We start from the raw sequence: 11,688 nt of genomic DNA on the forward strand, positions 1-11,688 counted from the left end.
AACACGCAGCCCCAAAAGGAAGAGAGCAAGAACCGATGACGCCCTCACTGGGCAAGAACGGGAACCGTGGATTGGAAGGTGCCGGCAGAAGTCATGCATTCGAGGACGTGGTGCCGCTCTCAGAACTACAGCATGGATGGAGGGAAGGACGGAGAGAAAGGGTTGATGCCGGTCTCCCTTCACCTCCCATCTCCTAGAGGCTCCTGTAGACGGACCCAACCAAAGATGGAGGGCAAGAATGCACAGCAAAGGAGCCAGGCCACAGGGGTGTGGCCTGGGGCCGAGAGCAGAGGGGATCGTGGATTTGGGGGATGTTACGGGTGGACTGCGTCTTCCCAAAAAGAGATGTTGAGGTCCTAACCCACACTACCTCAAAACCCCTCAAAAACAGGGTCCTTACTGATGTAATTAGTTAAAACGAGGTAGTGCTGGAGCAGGTGGGCCCTCATCCAGCATGACCGGTGTCCTTAGGGAAAGATGGATGTGGGTGGCTATAAGCACAGGCAGAACATGGTGGAAAGACAAGATTAGAAGGCTGCTTCCAGAAGCCCAGGAGCACCAAGGACGGAAGCTAAGAGAAAGGCAGGGGCAGATTTTCCCCCAGAGTCTCCAGGGAGCACACAGCACTCCAGGCACCTTGACCTTGGATTTATAGCCTCCAGAACTTTGAAACAAGTTTCTGCTATTTTAAAGTGCAGTTTGTGGTACTCTGTGTCCACAGCCTGGGAAGCTACTACAGGGTCATGGGCAGGCTAACAAGCATATTAGTCCAACAGCGATGAGCAAAGCCCCTGACGATGCTGGAAGGTCAGCGGCACAGGCAGTAAGTGAGCTTCCTGGGAAGAAGGAAGGGAGAGGGCAGAGTGTGGGGTGGATGCTGGGAAGGGAATTAAGGGCACTCCCTTCCTTCCACCCCTGCCTTCTCCAGGGCGTGATGGGTGAGGTCATCTGCCCTGGGGAGCCAGGGGAGAACCAGAGGCGTCTACCCGGCAGGGAAGGGAGAGGGAGATTTCTGGAAAAGGACATAATTTCAAGGATCTGGAGAACCCACCTACATTAAAAGCCACTCATATGATTGGCACCCATCTACGTGGTCTCAGTGTATTTTTTTTAATGTTTGTTTATTGTTGAGAGAGAGAGAGAGAAAGAAAGCATGAGTGCGGGGGGAGGGGGGCAGAGAGAGAGGGAGCCACAGAATTTGAAGCAGGATTCTGAGCTGTCAGCACAGAGCCTGGCATGGGGCTCAAACCCACAAACCATGAGATCATGACCTGAGCCAAAGTCGGATGCTTAACCAACTGAGCCACCCGGGTACCCCTGGGAGGTTTCTCCACAGCGACTAGCCTGGATGGGAGAAGTGTGTATCAACCCCAGGCTGGGGACCTGCCGTGTGGACCCCGTGGAGCAGCACTGCCCAGTAGGATTCTCTGTGATCAAGTAAATATTCCCTAAGTCTGCACTGTCCGGTGAGAGAGCCGCCGCCACAAGTGGCTACTGAATGCTTTCACTGGGGCTGATGCAACTGACCAGCTGAATTTGCTTTATTTTCATGAACGTAAATGGCAATAACCACAGGGGGCTCTTGGCTACCATATTGGATCCAGTACGCAGTAGAGCAGGTGAGGGAAGGCAAGGTCGGTTCGAACTAAGGAGTGCACTCAGGTTACTGGGACCACAAGGTCAGAGGCCACGTTGGAGGTCATCCAGGCAACACAGCAGCCCGGAACCATTAGAGTCTTTCTTTATTAAACTTCGCAAAGAGGAAACTGGCACTGGCCTAGAAGCTGGTGGGCAACGCCTTGGGCATTTTTAGGGGTGACAGTTATATTGAAGCGTGAATCCAGGAAAGTATAGTTATTCCTAAAATCATAGTTCTTTTCTCAATTGACACGGGCCGCCGTGCCTTCCAGGTATCCTGGGCTTCTGTTACGTGTGAGCAGCTTTCTGAAATGTTGACACACTTCCCAGATGGCCAAGAAGATGTGTCCCAGACAAGTTGCAGGCATAGTATTTTCATGTCGCTTCACGGTATCATTGGATCCTTCTCCCAATGTGCAGAAGAAATCCCTTAGGGGGGATAAGATGCCTGTTGGTTAAACTGTATAATAAGTCATTTGCCCTCTCCTGGGCCTTATTAGGCTATAGATACTCAAGAAACAGTGTCTACAGCAATTGCAGGGTCAGGAGAAAAATATTTAGCTACACCGCATCATCCGTGAAATTTCTCACCAGTCTTCTCGATGACACAATGCATTTTTGGAGACTTGGCACTTTGCCTCCATACCTGTGCTCCCTCCCCATAAATTCTTGGATCCTGAGTTAGGGGAGCCATGCTCCCTAGGCGTATTCCAGAAAAGCAAGCCGGGACGTGGTCTCCAGGCAGAAAGGGCCCAACCCAGACCTCCAAACTCCCAATTCAGACCTGTTGCACTACATGATGTCACCTCCAAGGCACTCAGATCAAAGCAAAAATACCTTTCAGTCACCCCTCATCTCAAAATTCCATAAAATTTCCACCATGGTATTTGCTCAGATGCAAGGGGAAAAAAGAACCATCTCATAAACGCCGTACAAAAGAATGCTAGGTACAAAAGAAAAGTAAATGTTGGGAAATCTATACGTGCGCCAACAATGGAAAGATGTGTGCACTGATTCGAATGAGAGCGTCTGATAAACGGTCCCTTTAAGAGAGCAGGACGCATGGCCACGGGTGTGGCTCCGTGACTCACAGGACCCTAGGGGATGATCTGACCCCCTGGTGTCAGTGACTGGTCATCATAAATCTCCCCTGGGGGGAGGGGGGCGGTGCCAGGTGTTTCCAATGATAAAATTCACAAGATTAATGAAAACTTACCTTACACGATATTTTCCCTGGATTGACAAATACCTGTTAACCCTTTGTTTATGCAGGCTGTGGTCTCTGCTGATACCGGTCCCCAGAGCCACCAACTCAGAGCCACGTGGCTCCAGCAGCTCAAGGAAAGGGACCCCTCCGTGGATCTTTCCATCCCTCAGTGTTCTAGGTTTGTATTTTCCCATTTATTCAAGCATAAATGAAAACAATCCACTCAGAGAACCCTTATTAAGTACTGTTGTCGCGATTCTAATGCAATGGTGCTGATGTCATTTGGAGACTTTTAGAAAACAGTCTCTTTTTGAAAAGCTGGCCTCACCTCTTGAAGTCTGGGTGTTATCTCAGTAAAATGAGTCTCCCCAGGCGATGTTTTCGGAGGGAGTGGGCTAGTCGACCAGTACACAGGTGACTGAAAGAAACTGCAATATTTCTCTTTAGCCAAACAGCCATGAGGTTTCTCTTACTAAAGCAACATCCAAAGCTCGCCTTTGGCTCCTGCTGGGAAAAATCAATTTTAGCGCCAGCATGGACAGCGGGGTTGAGTGATTAATGGAGTCATTCTAGAGAGAGTATTTGGTAGCATAGCTAACGCTTTGACGAGCTCCAGAGCTAAACAGAAGTACATAACTCGGGCTTGTGAGTTTTGCTCTCAGTAGGAAAGAGAAACCAGTCAAAATCATATTTTGTGCGTCCGTCTCCTTCTGGAAGTTACCTGCCAGGTGCAAGCATGGAGGCGGGTGCGGGAAGCAGCCTGAGGTTAGTACCGAGGCTTCCCCATCATCCATCTGGAGCAGTACCCCCATCACACAACCTTCCTAGGATGCAGGAGGGCACAGCATTCACAACTTGGGTTCCATCGTGATGACTGCTATTATTTACAGGTCTGTCCGATGCTCAGCCCCACCGCCTGCCGAGGCTGCTCCCGGCAGAAACACTGCCGGTAATTAGAGAGGGGCCTGCCTACCCGGGGCTGTCGCTGGTGAGTCCTGGCACGAGTTATGTTGTTTGGTTTTCATCAGGGAACCTGCAGATAGCTGCTTTCAAAATCTCCATGTGCCCTGAGGATGGATGTCTAAGTCTTGGCCAAATTTACGAGAGTAAATTTCATGAACGTGCATAAATCAATCGGCTGGGGCCGAACGAGAGAAGTCTTTGTTCCCTTCAAGGGCCAGGGTCTCATTCATTCATTCCCTGCCCCAGCAGGTATGCGCGGCTTCTCTGTGTTCTGGGCACAGTTGAGGACGGGAAAACATGAGCGGGAGCAGGACAGTCCCCTGGGTGATGGCTATGCCGCCGCCTCCCCACGCCCTTTAGGTGAAAAAATACAGCAGACGTTGGAGAACGCGGAAGTGAAACAAAACCCAGACCCATGCTCTTCTGTGTCAGGTGCTCACAGGTAGACACGGTGCCGGATCTTGTCCCTTCTCTGCCACACCCTAGACTGCGTCGAGACGGAGCACTGAATGTGCTAAGTGCCCGAGGATTTGCAGTGTGGACAGCTGCCTCCAAAAAGCATGTGGGGTAGATTCTGATTAAGGCCCCTCGAGGAATTCTGCCTCCTCCTGGAAGCCCTCGAGGGCCTGTCAGGCGGGCAAGCTGGGACCCCATCCCTTTGCCTCGCTGGTGGTGTTCCACAAACCCAACTAGCTGACCGCAGGGAATGCTGCCTGCTGACCATCACTTACTCAGGCCCGGGCTAAGACCGAGGGTTACATGAATTGAGTCATCGTAGGTGGGGTCACGAATTTGTTTTTTATTTTCCCCACGGTTAGCAAATTTTGGAAATATGTGAATTCCTCCAATATCATGCACATAACCACAGGGTGGGGTTTTAGAAACTAATCACAAAGGGCTACTAAAATGGAAAAAAACTTGACGTTTGAAATGTTAGAACAAATAACCTCTAGTAAATCTATATAAAGAGAGTGATGGTATGGAAAGAATTCTTCGAGAGGATCAAGAAGACTGCGGTGCGTTCAGCAAGCCGCTGCTGGGGGACTCGGGCTAATCGGTGGATTCGCGTGGTGACGTCCGAGGCACGTCTGCAGGCACAGGCGTCCCCAGCATGGCCCAAGCCTGCCCGTCACAGGCCCTCCCACACCTTCCCTTAGCTGCCCTTCCACGATCATGTCCAACATTGCAGCAAGAGTGGGAAAAGAGGCAGACGGGGGAGGGGAAGGGGAGCCAGCACGGCCAGACGCGTGCGAGGGGGAGGGGCAGTCGCAGAACATTCTCCATTATTCTCACCACACACTGTGAATGGATACCAGTGTGGAGCCCGTACTCTAGAGGACAGAGTCAAGGCTCAGAAGCGTTTCCATTGTCCAGAGGGAGAATTTGAACCTAGATATGTCTGATTCCTAAGCTCTGATGGATGCCATCTCTGAACCGGAACATGGAGGAGAGAAAGCAACACACACTTGGCCGACAGAGCATGCCAGCTTCGGGCAATGGGCATGACTTGCTTCCGGAGCCCAGCTGTGAACTCGGTAGTCCAGCCCAGCGAAATCCAAAGTGCAGGTCTGAGTCGTCAAGCTCCTGGCTTCAAAGACTCGAACTGAAGGAATCCAGTGAGGACTGGCCCACTGGTGTCCTGTGGCCCGCCCCAAAGCCAAGGACATTTGGAGAGATGTGACCCAAAGCGCTATGAAGCGATCATTATCTTCTCAATATTGGCCAACTTCTTGGAGCTTGAATTAAAATCCAGATGGGTCCACTCATTTTGCATACTCCCTAATTGAAAGAAGTGTTGCCAGAAAGAGCATTCGACTGCTTATTAAGTCAATGAGCCTCCTCGATTCCCACAATGTTGCCAGGCACCGTGTGAGCCCCCAGAGCTCCAAGGGTGCAGAAGCCGTCTCCTCAGCAAGGCCGCCTCCTGGAACATGACCGAATGGGAAGCTGCTGGCCATAGAGAAACTCGCAAACACTCTGCCTGCTGACCATTCAAACATATGAATGTTTTCTGGATCAAGTAGCCAAAGGAAGGCACTGCACGTAAGTGAATAGCTCGTTATAGAAATGACTCTCCATTGAACTGTTGAAGCAAAGCCTCGCTATAGGATCAGAGATGTGACAGGAAGCTTGGCCTCCTTCCAATAAGGGAGCTTCACAAAGTAGCACAGCCTCTGATTGGCCTCCCCTAAAAAACAATATCAAGTTTCATACGGTTCAGGGTTTTACACCAAAAATAAGCCACGCGGTTTGGGGTTTCCGCCTTCCTCGCCTACCCTACCTTTATGGCAGCCATCCATCTTCTAAGAATAAGCCTTCCATCCACACGGAGATCGATATTTTTATACGCCGCCCCGAAGAAGAATGAATCGTCATTTTGACACCCTTAGAGTCACCTTAGAAGACCAAATCTAGCTCTCAGAAAGAAAGGAAGGGACGTAGAGGTACTTCGCTTAGTTTTAAACCTACTTCATCTTTCCTCCCCTTTGCGTGGAACCCCAAAGGCCCAATTTACTATCTTCAAATACTACTGGATTGCAGTCATGTTCGGCCTTCGGAAAACTTCTGACTGCGGCAAACTCTGTAAAATAAGCCTGGATTTCATCAGGGGTATCTGCTCTTGGAAACGAAGCCTCAAGGACTTATGCTCAAATCCATAGCTTGGAGAGGAGGCAGGAGAAATGCAATTCCTTTGTAACTTGGGTTTGGGTCTCTGGCAGGGCCGGGGCTTGCTCTGGACCACTGCCCACGGGGGCCCTGATACAGTCTGCTGAGACCCAGCCCTTCTTCTGGGTGCAGCCTGGGTGGGGGGGAGGGGGGCGGCCTCAGAGCCAGCCAGCCTTCGGTTCAGATGCTGGCCTCCTCCGTTTCCTCTCCCTGTGCCAGCGCCTTTATGCATGAAGCAGGGGTGATGAAAGCCCCCCTCCAAAGCCCAGATCGGGACCCAGTGAGAGGCTCAGCCCAGAGCTGAACACTTAGACTGGAGTGGGTGCCTCTCACCTGCTGCCGAGGGCTCAGACCTCAGACGGCAGCGGGCTGTGCCCACTCCGTGGTCTCCAGTGGCCGCTCCCGGGGCATTCACGGCCGGGGCTGCTGAAACACCCAACGCTTCAGCGAAACTGCCAGGAACTCCCGCTTGTGTGTGCTAAGAACACAGGAGCCTTTCTGTTTTTGTTTTTCAGTCGTGTGGGCTTCATCCCATGTGTGAGTCAAAACACATGGAGAAACTTCTTGTCCTTTGGCACAGAGAGAAGGAAATCCACACACACAGTTTTGTATCTTAGTTTTCAAGTCTTGGAGCAAGAACCCATTCGACATTGTGGGAAGACCGAGTCCAAAGATGCCTCCTGCTACGATGAGCATCTGTGGGCTCCGGGGGCCTATCTCCCTGCTCTCACTTCTGCACGCGGCCACGGACGAGCGTGCACGAGACCTCCTTTGAATCTGTTTAAACTCATCATGCTCCTGCTTTCATTGCCTCTGGGTTTTTTTAAGTTTATTTATTTTGAGAGAGAGAGAGAGAGAGAGAGAGCAGGGGAGGAGCAGACAGAGAGAAAGAGAGAGAGAGAGAATCACCAGCAGACTCCACGCTGTCAGCACAGACTCTGACGTGGGGCTCAATCCCATGAACCGTGAGATCACGACCTGAGCCGAGATCATGACTGAGACACCCAGCCCCCCACCCCGTGCCTCTGTTACCTCCCCCTACAAGCAACACAATGGAGGGCGAAGCTCACAGTGTTGGTCGGCCACTCGGTCATGTCTGTTCCACAGCTGTGCACTGAGCAAGCGGCCCAGAGCCAGGCTCAGTGAGCAGAGATGATTTCCTGGTCCAGGGCCCTCGCGTCTCATTGGGGAGACAGGAAGTGAAGGCAGGAAGGTCACAGCTCGCGAGAAGCCTGAGGGACGAGGAACTTGTGCTGACTGCGCCTGCCCCGAGGGCATATGTTACCAGGCTTTGTGCATGCAGTTCCTAAGCTTGCTCTGACTTAATCCTCAAAACAAGCCCACAAAGAAGACCCCTCCAAGATCCCCATATTGTATTCATAGAAACTGAAGCTCTGAGAAGGTAGGTAACTTTCCCAAAGCCACACAGCAGTAAGTGGGGAATAAAACCCAGATCAGATCTACTAGAGAAAAGTTCAAGTCTTTGACAATTTCTTTTATATGCTACTTGTTTCACCTCTGACCTCTGAGTTGCCATCTGCACCTTTTTCTGGCTTGTCTGCTACTGAAAGTCACCTTGAGAGTCGGGTGCAGGAGGTAAAAAAGAAATACGCCTTGGTGAAATACTATTAGTATACTCCTGAGTTTTCCATACAAGGAAGAACTTGGTGAGCTGAGTGAGCGTAAGTCTTATGCTTTAAGCAACGTTGAAACTTAATTTGAGGACGAGATATAGTCACTCATTAAATGTAACTTATTTAATTGACTTTCAGATTCTTTTGTGCAGCCACGCTTAACCGCATGAGGCCCGTCCGGGGGGCATGGAGCCCCTCCTAGCCTGGCTCCCACTCGCCGTGGGCCTGCCCAGTACAGGGTGCTGGTGCCAAGGCCTTCTGGTTCCACTGGAATCACCAGTCACTGGAGCTTCATTCCACGAGTGTCGGACAGCCCTGATTTTCTCAGGTCACTCTGTCCCACACGATGGTTGCATCCATGATATTGGAATTGGCGGCTGGGCCTGGCACTCAAGTTCCCATTGCTCAAGCCCCGCTGTGCCGCCTGACTGCCTTCCCGGTTACGGAGAGGGGGCGCCTGGGTGGGGGTGCCTGGGGAGCTCAGTTAAGTGTCCAACTCTTGATTTCAGCTCAGGTCATGATCTCATGGTTCCTGAGCTCGAGCCCCGCTTTGGGCTCCACGCTGACAGTGCACGGCCTGCTTGGGATCCTCTCTCCCTCTCCCTCTCCCTGCTCATCTCTTTCAAAATAAATAAACTTTAAAAAAAAAAAAAAAGAGGTATTTTGTGGATCGGTTCTAATCCATGGCCTCGGGCTCTTCCTAAAGTCATTTTAAATGGGTCCACACACTACTCCAATGTCTACCATGACTTGATTCTTCATGTGATGTTGAACACATATCACATTTCCCAGGATGGGTGGAAACGTGTGGCATTAAGCATTTTCCCAGACGCTGTACAAGCCGAGGGTGAATAAGCATTCACAGAGGAGCTCGTGTTCTCCTGCTACCTCCCAAGGGAGAGCTGCGAATTCAGCAGCCCAGGGCAGTGCCTCTGGGGGAGATGTGTTCCCGGCACTCTCCATCAGTGCAAGCCCCTGGGGTGAAGTGACTTCCCCTAGGGCCATCTTTCCCAGCCCTCGAGAAGCGTCACTACTCCATCTAGGTCTGTCCTGAGACCACATTTTCCCAGATGCTCACCTGCGGGAAGGTGGGGGTGGGGGGGAACCTGAGGACAGATTTGTGCCACCATGCACTCTTCTCTCCTCTTCGTCTCCGGGATGCTCAGACTTCAATCAGAAGTGGGGCTCTGCGGCTGCTAAAACGCTCTCATGGGCATGCAAGGCCAAGGATGAACACGATCACCTGGAAACTTCTAAAGAGTGTGAATTGTGGGGTCCACCCTGGAGCTCCTAAAGCGAAACACCCACGGCTGGGCCCCGGGAATCCCTTTTGCTTCAAATCCTTCCCAGGGCACATCCTTGCAGCCAGGTTCAGTGTCAGCACTGCGGCCCAGAAACACAAGTTCGGCAAGGAACGAGCTCCGTGGCCAACAGCCACAAGGTTTCTTTGCTCTGGGGCTTCTCGAGCCTCGGATTTTCCCAGGTGCAAAGGCAGCGCGGCTTAACCCTCTCTGCGCACAGGAACTTCTTTCCTGGGCGCCACTCCAGGACTCCAGCGGGGCGGGGCACCCCTGGGGGACAGAGGAGCCGCATCCCCTCCAGTCACCATCCTCAGTGTCCTCCCAGCCCCGGCGGCCGGGAGCGGAACCCGGCTGAGATCTGTGAGCCCCACGCCAGTCCCAACGGGCCGGCCTCCACCAGGACACTTACACTCGCTGTTGTCACTTTCCCCCCGTAAAACACAGCCGCCTGAAGCCCAGTCTTACATCCTGAGAACGCAGAGCCTGTAACCTGTGGGCATCGAGCCTGAATGCTCAGGGCTGGTGACGAAACGGGGCCAGGACCAGGCAGGGCTAGCCGAGCCTGAGCGATCCAGAGATGACGAATTGATTAAGTCAGCCCGTGGGCCGGCCGCCGGCGGCCACACCTAATTACTCACTGGCCGCTTGAGGCCTGTCTGCTTGGATTCTCCCTGCGTGGGTCGCTCACCCTGCTCGGGCGGCTGGGGTGGGCTTCCTCCTCCAGCACACGTGCCCCGCGGCGGCCCCAGGTGGCGGGGCCCCTTCCCTTCGCACCACTGCCTCTGGTCCCCACTGGGCCGATCTTAACCCCTGAGTGCTAACTAATAAGGAGATGTCTGGGGCCGCAAGATTCAACACGGGCCCCCTGAGAAATGACATGAAGCTTTAGCCATGATGTGACATGCGTTGGAATGTATTAAAAAGAAAACAGACAAGAAAAATACAGAGTGCGGGTGGGGGGGGGGGGGTGCTCNCCCCCGCTTGGCAGGAGACTTGGTCAGGTTCAGGAAAGGACTCACTCACTCAGCCGGCGTTCAGCCAAGAGCAAGGAGACCACGCCAGCCACCGAGGGAGAGAATGGAGCACGTGGGCCTCGGTCAAAGGTGCTGACAGCACTAAAGCCATTCGAGGACAAGGGCGTAGCCCAGCGGTCACCATGAGGGAGGGGACAGCGCCCCTAGAACCTGAGGGGCCCTGGAGGTGGGGGCTCCTGAGCAGGAGAAGCTTGAGGCCAGGCACCGCCAGTGCAAACCAGAACCACTGCAGGGATGCTGACGGGAGCAGGGAAGGAGAGGATGCCCGCTGTCCTGCGGGGACCATCCACCGGCCAGCGAGCGGGGGGCCCTGGAGCGCACAGCACGCGGGAGAAGAAGGCGGGTGCGTGTATGCGGGATGAGCTGGTTGGACAGAGACCAGGTAAGGGGCCAACCGACAGAAAGGAATCCCTAGGAAGGGATGAAAGCGAGATGACGGCCCTCGTGGGAGAGATGATGGGCGTGTGGCTGCCCACGGCGTGGGGAGGGCGTGAGCTCCCCGTGGAGCACAGCAGGCAGCTAGACTGCCCATCCCCCAGCACTCCGGAGCGGTCAGGGTACCACGGGGAGAGGAAACCTGAACACAGGAAGTTCAATATCAAGGGGCATCAACTACAGCAAGGGCTCACGGGCGTGTCTCCCCAAACCCTCACTACAAAGGCTGTAGAGAGAATTAAAATATCTGTCCTTTACTTTGTATCTTCCCAACCCCGCAATGAAATCAGAAGTCCTGCAGAGAGAGACAGAGAGAGAGACCAACAAAAAACAAACTTACTGGCACCATGAACCCCAGAAACCCTTAGAGCCTTAGACATTTGAGCTACTAGGTGCCCATGAGAGGATGGGGCGTGACTCAGTGGCGCTGTTGCGAGAGCCAGCTCATACCGCTCTGCACGAGTTCGATCAGTTATCGAACACAGCCGCGGTCAAACCTAAACTATATGAACTTCAGTTAAACACACCGTATGAAAAACAGGAACGTATCACCTCCTGAGTCTTCTGACACATTTTACCCCTCCCCGTGCTCTTGAGGTGACCGATACAGTTGCCTCTACCCACTGGGGGCACCACGGAAGGGAGTGCCACGGAGCCTCTCGCCTCTACTCTGCATTCAGGGGCGTCCCATGGGGGGCGGGATATTGAGCCCCCAGAGTCAACAGATTCTAGAATTCAGGACTTTTTTTCTTTCCTGGAGGGAGCCAGCTGTCGAGCATTTGCCAAGAGGGCAGCGAATGAATCTGAAA

The sequence above is a fragment of the Crocuta crocuta genome, unplaced genomic scaffold (genome assembly GCF_008692635.1).
Source record: "Crocuta crocuta isolate KB4526 unplaced genomic scaffold, BGI_CrCroc_1.0 scaffold290, whole genome shotgun sequence".
NCBI classification, from domain to species: Eukaryota; Metazoa; Chordata; class Mammalia; order Carnivora; family Hyaenidae; genus Crocuta; species Crocuta crocuta.